The sequence below is a fragment of the Oryctolagus cuniculus genome, chromosome 12 (genome assembly GCF_051225735.1).
Source record: "Oryctolagus cuniculus isolate XC-2025 breed Fujian yellow rabbit chromosome 12, ASM5122573v1, whole genome shotgun sequence".
NCBI lineage: Eukaryota > Metazoa > Chordata > Mammalia > Lagomorpha > Leporidae > Oryctolagus > Oryctolagus cuniculus.
Window position 1 is genome coordinate 34,891,834 of NC_142878.1, and position 18,506 is coordinate 34,910,339.

At 37.4% G+C, this 18,506-nt stretch overlaps 1 pseudogene; it reads left to right on the top strand.

Moving 5' to 3' along the window:
- Position 1: 1 nt before the first annotated feature.
- LOC127483855 (importin subunit alpha-6 pseudogene) overlaps positions 2–18,506 on the top strand; it is a 30,918-nt pseudogene continuing 12,413 nt past the window's right edge.

The following is an 18,506-nucleotide window of genomic DNA, read 5'->3' on the forward strand; positions in this document are numbered from 1 at the left end:
CATGGGAAGGTTATCACTCTGGGCAGTAGGCTCAAGGTTCCCGGCAGGCAGCAAGGCAAGAAATTGGAGAGGTCCCCTGCCGAGAGGCCTGGTCTGGCTCTGGGGTCGACTGTGGCAGCAGGCTGATAAGGACCAGGTAAGACAGTGAGGCAGCAGCTCTACCGATCAGACAGCGGCCGGGCAGCAATGCAGCAGCTCCAGATGGCCTCTTGATCCCGTCTTTCGCCTTGTGCCACATAGCAAAAACTAGTGGGCTGGCTCTTCAACTCCAGATGCGAGGAAATCCAGATGTTCGCTTGCACTGGGCCACACACACACACACACACACACTCACACAGACAGTGGGGTATTACAGCTCAGGGACAGATCTGCAGGTCGGCTTGTGCTGCTACCTGCTCCGTGCAGAGTAGCAGTCTGCCTCTTCAGCTCCAGATGTGTGGAGATCCAGAGGTTCACACACACTGGGCCCTTTACTTGGCTGCAAGGCCGAAAGTGTTACAGCAACTTTTATTAGACATGAACAAGACCGTAACGGGACAGCTCATGAGACTAAAGCCACTCAGGAACAGTGGTTAAGGCTGCCCAGGAACAGGTGCAGCTCCGAGAGCTGTGGCTGGAACAGGTCAGGAACGGGTCAGGATCTCTTCAGTGACAGCTCAGTGACAGCTCAGTGACAGCTCAGCTCAGCTCCGCTCCTCTTTCTTCCACTCCCGGTGGTTTACACGCACCAGGCCATGATCCTCGAAAGGATGGAAAGCGACACTAGGGCTCCCTTTTATTCTCATTTTTTGGCAGCCCTCCAATTTGCCATCATACAACTTGTGCGATTTTATTGGTTTTTTACTTATGTTTGAACTGTCCAGTCAATACTGCTCCCGCCTTACTCATGTTTGAATTGTCCAGTCAGCATGGGTAGGAGAGTATTGCCCGTAGTGCACTGTTATCTGACTGACCAGAGATGTCTGCTTGGTATGATTAGGAGCGTCTCCCTCACAGCCGTTAGGCATTGCCTCAGCTCCTGACTTATAACTCCACTTTACTTTTATTTTGTGGCTAGTGGTAACTTCTTAACTCAATGTTTTACTGTGTTTCCACAGTTCATCTCCTTTTCAGGTAAGCAGTGATCCGTGGCTCTTTTTTAGATTCCTGTGGGGTTCTCCAGGTAAGGAAAATGTATATCCCAGGCTCTAAACCACATCATTTCAGATTTTAACATATCCCAGGAAATATTATTCCAAAAGTGTCTGTTCAACTGTCAATTCTTGTTTTGGTTCTGTGCTAGCTATTCTGTTCACCAAGAAATTTTTACAAAATAAAGTTTGTTGTGCAGAACAGAAATGAGCAAGAGTACATGCAATTGGTTGTCCTCTTTCTGCTGTTTTAATACTCTTCTATGTGTTTCAAGCAGCATGAAAATACATTTTGAAACAAATACTCAGGAATCTGAGCCTAAGGTTAAAGGTGGTACAGAAGAAAACCCGACTAATGGAAAAGACTAAAAAGGAAGTGACCAATTTATATTTTGAAACCATTACTGTTTCTACAGTTGAGCACCACGATGATTCATTCAAAATCTGCCAAATATGTGGCCCCAAATTCTAGTATCTCCTAACCCTTACCCATATTAGGTGCATTTAAGCTTCTGGAAACAATGGTTATAAAATAAGATAGGGATATCTGTTTAGTAAAAATAGATATCAGTGATTAATGAGTTTAGTAGGGCACAAGTGTGGATGGAGATTTTTAAGGGATCATGTAACCTCCTCACTAGAACTAATTATCTTTAAATATTGATGGTGAATTGGTTTGGTTACTTTCTATTGCAGTTTTAGCATAGAAATATTTTGAGTAACAACTAGAAAATTACAAGTTTAGCAAACAGAACATAAAATAATATCTTCCAAATATTTACTTGAATAAAATATAGGTATAAAATGATTAATGTGAAATACTTAGAAAAAGTAAAATACCTTTAAATTATATTATACATTTAGAATTACACTAAATAAATTTTTCATAATGATATTTAGAAAGAGATAAAACAAAGTTAATCTAACAGAGAAGCACAGAACATGACTAACATACAGATATACATTGTGGAATAATGAAAATGATGTGATCTTAACATGTGTGTTATGTGTATGTCATTGAAGTAAGGATGAAAGTTAGAGTGCATCACCACGAAAGCCCAATTCCAACCCTTAAAATCAATGCACTGTAGTAAACTGTGGTCAGTCGGAAGTCATTGTAACCCTATTAGGAACATACCAGTGACTATAAATTTTCTTTTGAAATATCTGCATATATATTGCTTGCTAACTTTCAATATGAACAATTTTTACATACATTCTGGTTGCCATTTAATTAGGTTACAAATAACTTTTCCTTCACTTGGAGCTTCAAATCTGGATTCTGTAAGGGACTGGGTGAGAGACAGACCAGTGGTGCAGAAGGCAGAAGCAGCTTCTCAGAATTTCAGTAGAGCTGAGGGAAACAGAAAGGCCATCTTGGTCAGGACTAAATCTCATCAATTTGTCAAGCAAACATCTGAAAAGAGAAAGACGTGGAATTTGTAAAAGAGAAGAAAGAAACCAGGCTCAGAGTGTCACTCATTAAAAAAAAAAATGAACTTAGTATTCACTCAGCCACAAGCCTCATCAACCATTTTTTTTAAATGCAAAGGAAATCTTCAGATAAATGACTCTATTAGATATCGAATGTAAAATATTCTATAAATTTAAAAACCTATCTGTTTCTGGTACCACCTAAATATAATGGCAAAGTAATTTATATGCTAAATGATTATATTAATCCAGGTAAAATTATCCATAAAATGTCAGTGAAATAACCATATTTTCTAACAATTTATGGAATTTATATGTATACTTAAAGATAGAATTTTCACTTACTATGGCCAATGTTACATTTTTATTACAAAGCAGTAACTTAATTAATGACTTACTTAATTTCTCTTTTTTTATTTGACAGGTAGAGTTATAGACAATGAGAGAGAGACAGAAAGAACTTACTTAATTTCTATTAATTCCCTACTATAACAATTGAGTATATATGTGTGGTAATTTCGGTCTTTATTCTCCTATAAATGACTATCCTACTATGCACAAAATTTTAATATATAATCCAAGAAAATGACATTTTTGGGGCTTATGCTAAACTGTACAATGATTAAATTATGCAGATGCTATTACTCGGAATAAGACAGGAATCTTGTTACACTAAAAATGCTGACTTACTAAAAAATGCAAATATCCAATTGTTAAGAGCTTCCTCTGAGAATAACTTTCATGTAAAATTAACTGTTCTAACAAGATTTGACATAAATGAAATCTGCAAATGAATGAATAATTTATAGGTACAGTTTTGAATGCCATAAGATTTCTGAATAGATATGCTTATTCAAAAATTGTCAAGGTATGTTTCATAAAGGAAAGTTAACTTCCATTCCTCAACGTACTAATGAGCTAACATATTTATTTGTTCAGCCTGTCTTTGCTTTATGTTCATAGCCAGAATTTGAAGAAAGAAACAATTCATTTTTGAAATCATTGATTTGTCTTTCATTGGGCAAATGGAAATTTGAGGAAAAAGAGATGGAAAACTATGATTGAATAGGTTTGGTGAAAGTAAAATGGCTTTGTAATGTTTAAAGAGATTTCCTTCTACAATTAAATTTTTCACAATTAAATGCACCTGGTTTTCATGATGCTAGTTTGCTCACAGAAAGGATAGAAAATAAACATTAGTAAATAAAATATGTCCTTCTTATTTTTTAAAATTAACTTTCTTATTAAATAACTGTGGGAAAATATAGATATGGAAAAGCAAATGAAGAAAATACAGTATTTTGGCAATAATCAATAAAAATCAAAATGAAAAAAGGTACAGACGGCTGAGAGATCTCAGCCTTTTACTTCTAAGATGACAAGATGTGTATTCTGTATGTTTAAATGAGAACCAACCAATTCTTTGTAAAGATATTTTTATAAATTTGCATGAAAGCATTGGATAGAGAAATGAACACAGTTTGCCATATTAGATTGATATTTGTAAAGGGGAAAGATTGTAGCCATTGCATAGGAGAGGAAGAGCTGGCAATACTTTCCATCAACCATGGTAATACATAAGGGCATCTCATCAAGGTCATTGGTAATCTTCATCACATCCCCAACTGCTGTTAGCTCTCTAGTATTTACATTTAAGGAAATTTCTCTTCCAACAAACTTTGGATTTCTTTTCAAAATACATTCTTAGAAGGTAATCTATTTTATGTATAAGATGGTCATCAGAGACAGCAACACTCATTTCAATATCACCAGGGACTGCATATGAATTAATAGCATTACATATTTATGAACCAATTACAAAACTCACACAGGCCAAGCAGATCTCTGTTCATTTAATTATAATTTGATAACTCCTTGAATAAACATGACAACAGCAGCAAAACCCAGTAGGCTATATTAGCATTTTACAAATGGATTACAAGTTATGAAATAGAAAATTATTTTTGTGACATTAGGGTCATAATCAAAATCCCAAGTGGCTGCAAACAGGAATAAGTGGGATGTCTTACCAGTTGTCACATACATGGGGAAAATCAATTCTTTTATAAGCTCTGGTTCATGTTAGTATTATGTCATGACGTAAGTGCCATTATGTTGTTTACTTGGATATACTTTTACCTATCTAGTTAATAGAAAAACATTTATTAATGTGAGACCTGATACATTTTATTGCTTATTTATTATATGATCTTCAAATATTAACTTTTTCTGAAAATTTACAAAGGATTAATAACACATTAAAGCCTTTTTAAAAAGTGTTAGTATGCTATATCTTTCTCTATGCTTTTGCTTTTAATTTACCTGTGTCTTTATTTAAAGTGAGTTTATGAAGTCTTTTGGGTCTGTGCTGATTAATCTCTGTCTCTAGATTTTGTTTAGATTAATAACATTTAAAAAGTGATTATTGCAGCCTGCCCTGTGGTGTACTATGCTAAACCTATGCCTGAAGTGCAAGCAGCCCATATAGGTGCCAATTGGAGTCCCGGCCGCTGCACATCTGATCCAGCTACCTGCTTATGGCCTGGGAAAGCAGTAGAAGATGGCCCAAGTACTTGACCCCTGCTCCTGCACAAGAGACCCAGAAAAAGATCCTGGCTCCTGGCTTTGGATCTGCCCAGCTCCAGCCATTGCGGTCATTTGGGGAGTGAACCAGTGGATGGAAGACCTTTGTGTCTGTCTTTTCCTCTCTGTATGTAACTCTATCTCTCAAATAAATAAAAAAAATTTTTTTTAAAAAAAAACAAAATCAAATAAAAAGTGACTATTGATACAGATGCATGAACATATGTTTGTAATTCTTTTCTTTGTTGTCTATGTTCTTTATGTCATTTCCATTAATTTTAACCTTGGAAAGTCTAAGGAAACTAATACAAATGTTGCAAAGAATTATACCTGATATGCTGAGAGGTAAGAAGATGAAACCATGCAGAATGCTCAATTAAACAAAGCAAGCACCAAAAAAGCGGCCAGTTCTTCTCCCTGAACAGCTTTGAACTTTTCCTACAGGGCTAATTAAGTACATTGAAATATCTCAGTTCTTGTTTGTCTAAGGCATTCTCTTTATATCTGAAGGATAATCTCTCTTCATATATAATTCTAAGTTTTGCATCTTTTTTCCTAACTTCTAGTTCACATTTTTTTCTATCTGGAAGTCTGATGTAATTATTTTCCTTGTTTCTTTGATAGTTAAGTTTTTTTTTTTTTTTTTTTTTTTTGTGATTTGGACATGATAAGGCCAGATAAAGTGGTTTTGTTTGTTTTCAGTATTCACACTGGTTGGTATTACCTGTACTTCTTGATTCCATGGTTTAGTGTCTCATGTTTGAAAAATTCTTGGGAATGGTGATATGAAATATTTAATCTGCTTCATTCTTTTTTCTACTGGTATTCTGATTACCCACATTACCTCTTTTGAAATTAACTCATGGTTCTTGAATAAGCTATCTTTTGTTTTTCTTTTTCTCTTTGTAATTCAGTTATGGAAGTGTCTAGTGACATATCTTGTAAATTCCTGACAATTTTCCTTGGCCATGTTCACTCTGATCCATTGAAGATATTCTTTATTTACTTTATAGTGTTTTTGTTTTCTAATATTTCCTTTTGGTTCTTAGCATTTTCCTATTTCTGTTTGTGTTACCCACGTGTTCCTGTATGTTGCCAAGTTTCCATTAGAGCTCCTGATGTTTTAACCAATTATCTTAAATTCAGCACCTGATAATCCCCAAATCTGTACCACACCTCAATACAGTTCTGAGGCTTGTTTGTCTCTTTAGTCTTTCATTTTGCCTTTAGTATGCCTTGTAGCTTTCAACTGAAAATCATTCTGTGATGTGTCATATGATTTTAAAAATGCAGAAATTAGGCAGAATGAATTTTTAAATTAATTTGGCAAGGAGGCTGGGTTAAATTTTTGTTGTACCTATAGGTGCCCAAGACTTCACTTTCCTAGGATATCTTATATTTGTGTCAATTACTATCTTGTGATTTTTCCCTAAGAGCTCCTTCTCATGTAGTTTCTGAGCCGTGCAGTTCCTTTAACTGTAATTCACTGTCATTATACTTGGGCCCTGCTGATATACTTGGGTGCTAGTAAGCTGGAAATAGGGAAATGTTCTATAGATCTATTGTAATTCCCAACTTATTGTAGGCCTGTGTTCTTGGCATGTGTCCTTCACACGTGTTTCTCACCATTCTAAACCCTATCTCAGATGAAACAGGAAAGTTAAAGGAGGTGGAAATTGAGTAATTGTACTTTCCCAAATTGGACAAAGCTTTAGTAAAGGTAATTCCTATTTTGAGTAGGGCTGTGTTATGAAGAATACTCTAGAAATGCTTGAAAATATTGTTTCCCCAAAAGCCATTTTTGGCTCTTTACTTGTCAGAGTCCATGTGGAGCTGTATCCCACAAATGAGTGAAGGGCCTCTGAAGACTGCACTCCCCAAGGGTTTCCTTACTCCTCAGCTGGTATTCACTCAGCTTCCAACAAGCTGTCAAAGTCACCAATCAAAAGTTCCTACCAGATAGTGTCTCCAGCGTCTTCTTCTCCAAATAAGCTGATCTTGGTTGTGACTTTCTCAAATTTTCCATTTATTTAGGTATCAAGGTCATAGTTTGCCCATCACCTCAATTTTTAGATGGGAATACTAAGAGTCATTAATTTGCATTATGTTCAGATTTTTCATGTTCTAATAACATGAAAAACTGTTTCCAAGATCTTAATATGTCAGAGCTAAAACAGAACTATTAAGTACATTTAAGAACAACCAAAATTAATTAGGGGCAGTGTAATGGATGAAACCACTGTTTGTGATGCCAGCATCCCATAGGGGCACCAGTTAGAGTCCTGGATGCTCCAGTTCCAATCCTGAAATCCAGCTCCCTGCTAATGCCCCCCGGGAATGCAACCAAGGATCTCCTAAGTCCTAGGGCCCCTGCATTCACATAGAAGACTCCAGTGAAGCTCCTGGCTCCTGGCTTCAGCCTGGCCCAGTCCTGGACATTGCAGACATTTGGGAAGGAAACCAGCAATGGAATCATTCTCTCTCTGTCTCTCTCTCTCCCCCCAAAATAAATAAATAAATAATTTTTTTTCTAAAGATTTATTTATTTATTTGAAAGTCAGAGTTACACAGAGAGAGGGAGATGCAGAGAGAGGGAGGGAGAGAGAGAGATTCCATCTGATGGTTCACTCCCCAATTGGGCTCAATGGCTTGAGCTGCACTAATCCAAAACCAGGAGCCAGGAGCTTCTTCCAGGTCTCCCACATGGGTGCAGAGGCCCAAGTACTTGGGCCATCTTCTACTGCTTTCCCAGGTCATAACGGAGAGCTGGGGAAGTAGAACAGCCAGGACTCGAACTGGCACCCATATAAGATGCCAGTGCTTCAGGCCAGGGTGTTAACACACTGTACCACAGACCTGGCCCCAATAAATAATTTAAAAAATAAAATAAAATAAAATATTAATTTGTATCAAATATCTAAATGTCTGGATTTTTGTTCCTTTTTTTATTTATTTGTTTATTTGAAAGGCAGAGTTACAGAGAGAAGAGATACAGAGAGAGATCATCCATTCGCTGGCTGGCTCTTCAAATGGCTGCAGCAGCCAAGAGCCAGGTGCTTCTTCCAGGTCTCCCACTTGGGTACAGGGCCCCAAGGATTGCACCATCTTCTACTGCTTTCCAAGACACATGAGCAGCGAGCTGGATCAGAAGTGGAGCAGCCGGTATTTGAACTGCTGCCCATATAGGATGTCAGTGCAGCAGAGGGCACCTTAAACGCTGCACCATAGCACTAGCCCCTAGATTTTGGTTTCTGAACAAAGAAAGCAAAATCAGTCAATAGAGTTATTCAACTAGTAATAGTTAAATATTTTCAACTCAAAAGTAAATGTGAGTGTTGTATTTACAATGATAAATGATAGACAATAGGATATTTGTGTGTGCATGTGTGTGTATCATTTACAGAAATTTAATATCAACATAAATTTGCATAAATTTCCTTCATAAACATGGTTCAGGAATATAAAAAGAAAATTTTGTGATATTCTCAATGTATACAGGGGCTAATGGTAAATTATCCATAATCTTACCATAATAAGGTAATGACTGATTATGTTATGTACATACAAGAAGCATTCAGAGTTCACATAAGTGTCTATTATGGAAAGATTATGCGTGAATTTCTTTTTTTTTAATTTTTTTTTTGACAGGCAGAGTGGACAGTGAGAAAGAGAGACAGAGAGAAAGGTCTTCCTTTGCCATTGATTCACCCTCCAATGACCGCTGCAGCCGGCGCACCGCGCTGATCTGATGGCAGGAGCCAGGTACTTCTCCTGGTCTCCCATGCAGGTGCAGGGCCCAAGCACTTGGGCCATCCTCCACTGCACTCCCTGGCCACAGCAGAGAGCTGGCCTGGGAGAGGGGCAACCAGGACAGAATCTGGCGCCCCGACCGGGACTAGAACCTGGTGTGCCGGCGCTGCAAGGCGGAGGATTAGCCTAGTGAGCTGTGGCGCGGGACAATTATGCGTGAATTTCAAAAAGTTTTGCATCAAAATAACATCTGAAATTCCTTTTTTTTTTGTCTGTTCTACTTAATATGACTGGTTTAATTCTGTAATTAATACACAGTTATTCTTAAGTGTTGAAAATTAACTGAAATGTGATCCCTGTTAAACATAAGAGTGGGAATAGGAGAGGGAAGAGATGTATAATTTGGGACATGCTCAAGCTGACTTGCCCCAAATGGTAGAGTTAGAAACATACCAGGGAATTCCAGTTTTCTGCTAATGCTCACCCTGGAAGGCAGCAAGCGATGGCTGATGGAATTGGGTTTCTGTTGCCCATGTGAGAGACCAGGACTGAGTTCCTTGCTATTGGTTTGGTCTGGTCTGGACCCAGCTGTTGTAGGAATTTGTGGAGTGAACTACGAGTTGGAAAAACTGTCCTTGTCTATTTCTCTCTGTCTCTTTCCTCCTATCTCTTCCAAATAAATAAAAATTTAAATTTTGTTTTCAAAATGGCCATAGCAGTTTTCTGTTTCTAATCTCAAAGGTAAACAATCCTTCTCCAATCTTAAGGAATCTTTTAAGGGAGTCAGGGCAATGGACATAACACTGGAAGGAAGTGCTTAAAGGTTTCATTCTCCCAATAGAAAATATTTTACCACAGGAAAGAATATGTGTCGCTCCCCCTCTTTGTGGAGGAACGACACTAAACCCTGCCTATGCTTCATATCCGAGTCACGGCACCATTATGTCGCTCCCCGTCTTCGTGGAGGAACGACACAGGACCCTGCGCTGTTCTTTTGTCTGCTCTGCCCTTCCCGGGTTTGCTGCTGGTTCTTCCCGGGTTGGCTACCGTCCCTTCCACCTCCGTGGAAGGGCGGTTCCCCCTGGCCACTTTCCCCACTTCCGCGGGGAGCGGCATACTGCCGGCCGGCTCTCTCGGGGGCTGCACAGGTGTTCCTCTTAGATGTTCCCTTTAGATGTTCCTGGTGCATGTTGTCTCTCTCCTCCTTTATAGTCCTCTTCCACTAATCCCAACTCGGCTGCCCACACGCCGAGTACGCTGCTCTCCTCCAATCAGGAGCAGGATCAGCTCCTGGAGGTCATCACTCAAGTTGGCAAGAGGCAGCTGCGTAGAAGCTGTTTTCTCTTCTCCCAGTGCCATATTGTGGGAGAGCAGATGCATAGAATAAGTCTTAGTTCCAGTAACTTAGTCTAGTCCGGGTTGCTCCCCACAAATATGTGTGTGTGTATGTATATATATATATATAGCATAGCTACTGCTATTATTACTTGATTTTATTTAAAATTTTCATTATTAAATATTCATAAATGTATCCAGCCTGGAAATAATTTTGAACCATCATTGAAGAATTCCATATGAAGCCAAGTGAAAGACAAATGACCAACATAAATATTTAAATAATTCTCAAATTAAATTTTCTTAATCTTTTATACAAATTTTGTATGACTCAATTCATAAAAAAACTTGCCATAAAGATTTTAGCACATTTCCATATATGCATAATCAGATTATCTGTTATTCAATCAGGACTTCTGTTGTGTTTTTTTTTTTAAATAAAACCAGCACAAGTATTCCAGACATGAACACTTGAATATGAGAATTATCAGCTCACACAGATTTTGAAGTAGCTGAGGAGTGATGAACACAGAATTTTTTCAATGAATTTCTCCACTCAGACCTCTAGGACTGTGATTTTCAAGAGCACCCTCAAAAAGTTGGTGCAATTTTCAGTATCTTTGTTAATTCCCACTATCTACCTCTCTATCTGATTCAATAATGTTCCAGGAAAGCCACTGCAATTCAACTGACCCTGGGCGCCATATTTTTTTTTTTTTTTTTTGGAACTTTCTAGGTCACTTGTGTTGCAATGGCAAATTCTAACCTAGAACCATAAACTGAAGGGGACTTTGCAAAATTAAGCCTTCATTATACTCTAAGGTGCGGAGAAGACAGAGGAGGATATATTGTCTTGAGATAAATCAGTACACTCTGTACACCACTACTGACTCTGTATTTATTTGCAATTCTAACATATGAATGAAGAGGAAGACAGCATCAGGCTCTGCCTGATATGATGTTGTTCCTCAGACAGCCACAGACATATTTTATGCCTAAAAGGAATAACATTTTCTGCCTCTAGTTCATTCACATTAAGCTTTCATATATTGTAAAACACTGAACCACCGAATTAAACATCATTATCACAATTTGTATCTGTTACTTTTTAGAAAAAAACAAAAATGCAAAATAATTAATGTTTGCAGTCCTCCTCTCTTCAACTAATCATGTAGCTGTGGGTGGGATTCATAACTTCCCTTTCCAGTACCTATTTGTTTTATTCTTGCTCTCATGCAATAACTGACCGTATTTCAGCTTCTCATTGTTACTTATTTGGCATGAAGGACAAATATTCAATTCTAATGAGACTAAAAAACCACTGGCTTTTCTTATTTTGAGTTGATATTTTTCTTTCATTTTTAATTCTAGATAAGTGACTACTTAAGCCAAGAAAATCTGCAGGATCCAGACATTTTTTCTCCTTGTCCACTGTGTATGAGCCATAGAATTACCTCTTGATAGAATCAATTATATAAGCTTTTACTTTCAAGTAGCACCAACATACAAGTACAGCAACAATCTGTAACCAAGTCTTGATCATTACCTACATGCCTCTACAATCAGAAGAAGCAATCCTCTGTGAACTCTCTGTGCTCACAGAAAGTTCAATTCCTAGCTCCTGATGCATGGCTTCTTGGTGTGATAGCAGAAGACCCGGTGAAAATTCACAATTAGCTTTGGAAGAAATGAAAAAGAAGGGCGTTGGTGCTTTAGAGCAGTGAGTTAAGCCACTGCCTGCAGTGCCTGCAACGTATGTGGGCACCAATTCAAGTCCCAGCTGCTCGACTTCCATTCCAGCTCCCTGCAAATGCTCCTGGTAAAGCAGTGGAAGATGACCCAAGTCCTTGGGCCCCTGCATCTATGTGGAAGACCCAGAAGAAGCTCCTATCTCCTAACATTGGATCAGCCCAGCTCTGGCCTTTCCAGCCATCTGAGGAGTGAACCAGCAAATGGAAGTGCACTATCTCTCTCTCTCCTCACTCTCTCATTCTCTAACTGTAATTCTGCCTTTCAAATGAACAAATAAATCTTAAAAAAAGAAGAAATGAAAATGAAGGAATAAGATAATGGAAGAGGAAAACACAAATATTGTATTAATTGGTATCACTGCAAACATTTTTTAAATTTATTTCTGAGCTCATTTAAGCTGGCAACACTTAGTGATTCCTTGAGCAGATTTTTAAATCTTTTACTATTCTCTAGTACCTTTAGTTGAAATCTCATTTAAAGTCAGTTGTGTGATAAACTCTCTTTTACTAATGAACAACAATGAGCCCCTCTATGTAAATCACTAGAGTATTGTATTCTGTAACTAACATTTCTACACCCATACACACCCATATGAGCATCATATTCTTCTTTTTTAAAAGATTTTTATTTATTTATATGAGAGGTAGAACTACAGACAGTGAGAGGAAGAGACAGCAAGAGAGTTCTTCCCTCTGTTGGTTCATTCCGCAGATGGCTGGAACGGCCAGTGCTGCGCCAATCCGAAGCCAGGAGCCAGGAGCTTCTTCCTGGTCTCCCACATGGGTGCAGGGGCCCAAGCACTTGGGCCGCTTTTCACTGCTTTCCCAGGCCATAGCAGAGAGCTGGACTGGAAGAGGAGCAACCAAGATTAGAACTGGCACCCATATGGGATGCCGGCGCCACAGATGGAGGATTAACCTACTGCACCATGGTACCGGCCCCGAGCATCATATTCTTTTATGCTAATCATGTCAAGGTGTTCCTCATCCGATGAGATGAATGATCAGCTCCACAACTCTTATCATTACTGAATTATTTTTACCTCTTTGTTCTACTATACTGTCCCTCTTGCTGGTACTTAGTTTCTTTCTTACAAAGGTAAAAGAGAAACACGCAATCCCTAAGGCTGTCCTCACATATGATACCAACTGCAAGTTCAGGAGTAGAGGGTTCCTTTAATGATCATTAGGTTGACTAATTCACCAAAATGACTCTCAGATCTACCAAAAGCTGTTATGCTGATGATTATGGTTTAATACAGAAAAAGTATACATATTAAAGTTTGCCAACAGAAGAATCTCATAGGGCAGAATCAAGGATTAGCTGATATTAGAGCAAGTGAGTTAGTTGAATCATTGACAAACCTGGAATTTTATAAATGAATCACAAGATTGAACACATTTACTACTCTACTAAGGCTATCTGTTCTGTGTAATCATTAGAAGTTCTGGAAAAAAAATCTCAGGCTTCCTTTAGATTGACCAGTTCTGAAAGAAAGGAATTCTCAGAATGGGTTGTCAGCACAGTGCATGAAGGCAACCTAACTGCTTGTGAAAGAAGAAAGTTGGAGCAACGGTATTCATGAAGATTCTCCTCTGAACCTTGGCAAGCTAAGCCCCTCCTCTTGTGTGGAGAAGTACATGTAAACAGGTTTAGAAAGGTCAGGAATTTTACTCTTCAGATTTTTCTCCATGTGGTACAAGAATCAGCTGTCAAAAGTTAATATTTCCATTTAATGGTAGACATAAGAAAAATTGTAATAACAACTAACACTTATTGAGAATTTTTTTAAAGTTACATTTATTGTTACAAGTACTGTCATTATGACCACTTTTAATGTTGAAGAAACCAATGACCAGAAAAAGCCAGCAGATGGGATATTGATAGAGTTAAAAATCTAAACCAATTAGCCATAACCTTGAACCTAATGCTATGTTGTATCTAAAATTATTGCACTAAAGAATTGATTTTGTTACTTTCCACAAAATATGCAAAAATTGTTACTACAGTGCCATCTGTAAGGACTCCTGATGACTGTACTGTCTTTGTCTTGAAGTAATCATCTGACTCAGACGCAGCCAAACTATAAGAAAGCTGGCAGTCACTGAGTGAAAAACTCTCTAAGCAGAGAGTAAGAATCACTGAAACTGAACAAAATGGTACTGTAGTATTGAGCATCTGGATCCAACACAACGGTTCTCATAGTAATTTACAGAAATGAGTTCAAAGTTCATAAATAAAAACAAATAGAGTAGACTTTCCAGAATATGAGATGGAAATTGAAATTTCTGCTGTTTTCAGAAAATCTGACCACTAGAGAACTCTTGTAACTTGAATAACAACAGCATTCCTTTCTGTCATGAACAGGTGTGCTATACTCAAGTACTTTCAGAAAACCAATGGTGCTGCTAGTGCAGAGGCTCACTAGGATAATCCTCCACCTGCGGCGCCAGCACCCGGAGTTCCTGTATCAGAGAATTTACACTGTTTTAAATACAAAATATTTACTCCCTAAATGCCATTGAAGTAGTTAGTGAATAGTTATCACTTTATAAATAATAAAAACTACAAAATATTTATGCCAGAAGTTATACAACGAGGAAGCATTGAAGCTGTAATTAAAATCCAGGCATTCTAATTAAAATCCAGCCCAAACTAATTTTTTTGTATCTTACATTGTTACCCATGTAAACACAGGGATGGTAATGTTTGCACCATTACATTTATATACTATCACAGAAAGATAAAATGAAAAAAGGTGTTGGTGGGAATGGAGAATAGGAACCTTTACATACCACTGGTGAGAATGTAAATTAGTGTGGCTATTGTAGAAAACATGGAGTTTTGCAAAAAAATCTGAAATTAGAATTACCATAGGATCCAGAAATCCTGTCACTCTGTATATATCCAAAGGAAGTGAAATTAGGATATGAAAGAAATATGAACTATCATAATTACTTCAGTGTTACAATAGTCAAGATAAAAAATCAATTTCATTCACTATCCATAAACAGATGAACGATTAAATAAAGATGTATACACTGTATGAAATACTATCATATATATGCATAAGTTTTCCATAAAATGCATATATATATATATATATATATAGAGAGAGAGAGAGAGAGAGAGAAAGAGAGAGAGTCTCATTGCAAAAAACATGAATGGGGGCCGGTGCTGCGGTATAGTGGGTTAATGCTCCACTGGCATCCCATATGGGCGTCAGTTCTAGCACTGGCTGCTCCTCTTCTGATCCAGCTCTCTGCTATGGTCTGGGAAAGCAGTAGAAAATGGCCCAAGTCCTTGGGCCCCTGCACTCGTGTGGGAGACCTGGAGGAAGCTCCTGGCTCCTGGCTTCAGATCGGTTCAGCTTTGGCTGATGCTGCCATTTGGGAAGTGAACCAGTGGATGGAAGACCTTTCTCTCTGTCTCTCCCTTTCACTATCTGTAACTCTACCTCTCAAATGAATAAATAAAATCTTTATAAAAAATGGATGGACTTGGAGGAAATTACATTAAATGAAATGAGCCAAATACAGAAAGATATATATGTATGATCTCATATATGATCTAAAAACATTGAAAAAGAGAGTAAAATTGTGGTTACCCAAGACTGGGAGAGCAGAGGAGGGAGAATGAGGGAATGCTGGTTAAAGGACACAAAATTTCAATCAGAGAAATATATTATCATGAATTAATTAATTATTTTGTTTTCTCCAAAGATAAAAATGAGGAGGAAGAAAAGGGGGGGAGGAAGGATAAAAATGACTGGAAAGATTAATTGAGAAGCACAGAGGGTTTATTAATTAATAAACAAAAAAGGTAGAATTTGTAATTCATGAAAGAATAAAAAAAATAGACCAAGAGAACTGAATGAGGAATCTAGAAACAAATCTATGCATATATAATTAATTTTCTTTCAATGAAGAAATTAATTAAATTAAATGATTGCTGGAATGTTTCTATATATTTTGGTGGGATAACTGGATGAGCACATCGGGAAACCAGGCCTTCTACCTTCACCAAACACAAACTTAATTGGCATTAAAACCAGAGATCTAAATGCAAAAAGTAATTCTGTAAAATTTCTAGTAAAAGGCAAAGAATGTTATATTTGCTTCCAGGGAGCCCCTAGAGTTTTCTGAAACAGCAAAAAACACATTTACTATAAAAAAACGCTAAATTACAGCTCATCAAAAATTTTAAAATTCTGTTCACAGAAGACTGTTAATAACATGAAATGACTGTATATATATATATCAGAAACATTACTATTTTAAGAATATGAATTGTAAACAAATTGTATAATATGTCAATTTATAGGCTGCAGATAATCCAATTGAATAACATGGATTATTCACATGTTTTAGTGGCATAACTTCTGTTGTATAACTCAAACTAACTGAGACTCAATAATTTGAATTCTAGACAGGCAAACAGTAATATTTAAAAGTTCATAACAGGGATCACTTTTCAGTTAAAATTTAAACACCTAAGAATAATTGTGTATTAATTACAGAGTTCAACCAATGGTACTAGAACAAAAAAAAATACTAAAATGGATAAAGTATTACATTGTACATCAACCGTCAGGACAAGAGCTGATCAAGTCACTATTTCTCGTAGTGTCCATTTCATTTCAACAATTTCCCCTTTGGTACTCAGTTAGTTGTCACTGATCAGGGAGAACATATATTTGTCCCTTTGGGACTGGCTTAATTCACTCAGCATGATGTTTTCCAAATTCCTCCATCTTGTTGCAAATGACCGGGTTTCGTTGTTTTTGACTGCTGTATAGTATTCTATAGAGTACATGTCCCATAATTTCTTTATCCAGTCTACTGTTGATGGGCATTTGGGTTGGTTCCAGGTCTTAGCTATTGTGAATTGAGCTGCAATGAACATTAATGTGCAGACAGCTTGCTTGTTTGCCAATTTCGTTTCCTTTGGGTAAATTCCAAGGAGTGGGATGGCTGGGTTGAATGGTAGGGTTATCTTCAGGTTTCTGAGGAATCTCCAGACTGACTTCCACAGTGGCTTAACCAGTTTGCATTCCCACCAACAGTGAGTTAGTGTCCCTTTTTCCCCACATCCTCTCCAGCATCTATTGTTGGAAGATTTCTGAATGTGAGCCATTCTAACTGGGGTGAGGTGAAACCTCATTGTGGTTTTGATTTTCATTTCCCTGATTGCTAGTGATCTTGAACATTTTTTTATGCGTCTGTTGGCCATTTGGATTTCCTCTTTTGAAAAATGTCTATTGAGGTCCTTGGCCCATCTCTTAAGTGGGTTGTTTGTTTTGATGTTGTGGAGTTTCTTGATTTTTTTGTAGATTCTGGTTATCAACCCTATATCAGTTGCATAGTTTGCGAATATATTTTCCCATTCTGTTGGTTGCCTCTTCACTTTCCTGACTGTTTCTTTTGAAGTACAGAAACTTCTCAATTTGATGCAATCCCAAATGTTAATTTTGGCTTTGATTGCCTGTGCTTCTGGGGTGTTTTCCAAGAAGTCATTGCTGGTACCTATATTGAAAAAAAAAAAAAAGTTCCTGAAATGCATTTTATGGAAAACCTATACATAGATTTCATTTTTTTGTACCAAAGAAAATTTATCTTTTTAAACATTTATTTATTTTATTTGATAGAAATATATAAGGAGAGGGAGAGACAGAGAGAGAGATCTTCACTTCCAAAATGGCCTCAACAATTGGGTCAGAGTTGATCTGGATCCAAGTGCCATGGGCTTCTTCTGGTCTCCCACATGGGTGCAGGAGCCCAAGAACTTGGGCCATCCTCCACTGTTTTCCCAGGCGCATTAGCAAGGAGCTGAATCAGAAATGGAGCAGCCAGGACACGAATTGGTACCCATATGGAATATTGGCACTGCAAGTGGCATCTTCATCCATTACCGCATAGAGCCAGTCCTTAAACTTATCTTTATTTTTATTTTTTAAATTTTATTTCCATTACTGCATAGAGCCAGTCCTTAAACTTATCTTTATTTTTATTTTTTTTAAATTTTATTTCAAGTATACAAATTTCATGTGTTCCATATATACAGATTCAGGAACATGGTGATACTTTCCATCCCACCCAAGCTTTCACCCTTCTCCCTCCTTCCTTTCTTATTCCCACTCCTATTTTTTACAAAGATCTATTTTTAGTTAACATTATATTCATAATACTAACCCTACAATAAGTAAAGAGTTCAACAAGAGTATGAAAAAAAAAAAACAACACTGTTCCTCAATAGTTGAGACAAGGTCTGTTCAAAATCAATGTATCTCAAAGTGTCAATTTCACTTTTTTAGATTACTTTTTAGGTCCCACAGATCAGAGAGAATAGGTAGTATTTGTCTTTTGGGGACTGATTTATTTCACTAAGTATAATGGTTTTTAGTTGTATCCCTTTTTTACAAATGATAGTATTTGAATTTTTTTCTTTTCCCGCTGTGTAGTATTCCATATTATACACACACACACACACACACACACACACCATCTTGGGCCAGTGCTATGA